Below are 1,363 nucleotides of genomic sequence, written 5' to 3'. Positions count from 1 at the left end.
AATTTAAAAGTTTCTGATTAATGTCCAGAAAAAATACTTAATATTAAATAAGACAAAGGCAATTAATACACAAAGAAAATAAATAATAAAATACACTGAGTCTCTCTCTCTTTTGGAAAATAGTTTGCCTTTGAGAAATTTTGATATTCAAATCATGATTCTAAATATTTACTGTTTCTGAGTTCTATGTTCAGGTAGCCACATCACTTTCAAAAAACTTTTCATAAGTTCCTTGTGAACATAACATCATGCACCCCAATCCCACTCATCTCCCCTCCTCTTGCACCTACAATCCANCCTGCAACCTTCTCCCAAACCAAAGAAAACANAATCTCATGGAAGCTGTAGTGTGTCACTCTGTGTCCCATGGTATACCCTTTTATCTATACATTTTTGCTTGCAAATATTCATCACAGTGACTGGTTGATCTGGTATGAGGTCTCTGGCTTTTGCTATTCTATCAATACTGGAACCTCACTGGGACTTCTCTCAGACACCCTGTCGTGTGCCTTGTGTCATTGAGATCCTGCAGTTTTAGATCTGTAGACCCGGCTTCTTCATATACTCCAGCAGTTCACCGATGGAGTAGATGTTTGTTGGGCCAACTCAAAGTCCTGGATCTGGGCCTGAGAGGTACTAGAGCTGGTCAGCTCACTGACTTCCCTACTCTCATACCTTCAGGGCAGCTCACCCACAACATCTGGGCAAGCGCTACCATGTTGCCTCCTGCACAGTCCCCATTGCGCCAGTCTGGTGGTCATCTCAGCCTTGCTCCTCACCTGGCCTGCCCAAGTGACCCCATGTGAGGGTTATTCTGTCTCGGGCTCACTCCCATGTGGAGCTCTCAGTCTCAGGTGGGATTCTTCTAGTCTGTAGCTTGCTCCTGGTCCTGGGAGCTGTCGGGACCTGCCTGGTGGTCATCTCAGGCTATCCCTCTGTCCTAGCCCCCTAGTGCTGGACTGGTAGTTGTCTTAGGCTTGCTTTTTTTTCCCCCTCAGGGAATGTTAGGCTATTAATGATTTAGATGTTCATAGATCAGAACACTGGGTGTAGAAATAGCCTCTCTCCTCTCTGCCACCTACTGATGTACATGTCACACAGCATCCACACCTGCAACACTTATAAGGGCAGGCAGAAAATATAAAAATTTTAGAATATATAGTATGCTAAACTCTTATTGTGTGAGGATAACATACATATATGTATTATATATTTAAAATAAAATTATATATATATATATATATATATATATATATATATATACATATTAGTAAAAATAAAGACAAAGTGCCACATAGGTCATATTGCAGAACATTAAATTGGCTAATTTAAAATGTAAAGAGAACAGGAATCAAACGGGAAC

At 40.9% G+C, this 1,363-nt stretch overlaps 1 non-coding gene across 1 annotated transcript; it reads right to left on the bottom strand.

The window, feature by feature from the left end:
• Positions 1-1,000: 1,000 nt before the first annotated feature.
• Positions 1,001-1,132, bottom strand: LOC115064721. Its single transcript, XR_003844553.1, has one exon. It is a non-coding gene; the product is annotated as a small nucleolar RNA SNORA17 (small nucleolar RNA).
• Positions 1,133-1,363: the final 231 nt, after the last annotated feature.

The sequence above is a fragment of the Mus pahari genome, chromosome 9 (genome assembly GCF_900095145.1).
Source record: "Mus pahari chromosome 9, PAHARI_EIJ_v1.1, whole genome shotgun sequence".
Taxonomy (NCBI): Eukaryota; Metazoa; Chordata; class Mammalia; order Rodentia; family Muridae; genus Mus; species Mus pahari.
The sequence above is the reverse complement of the archived record's forward strand: the minus strand, read 5'-3'. Positions and strand labels throughout refer to the sequence as shown.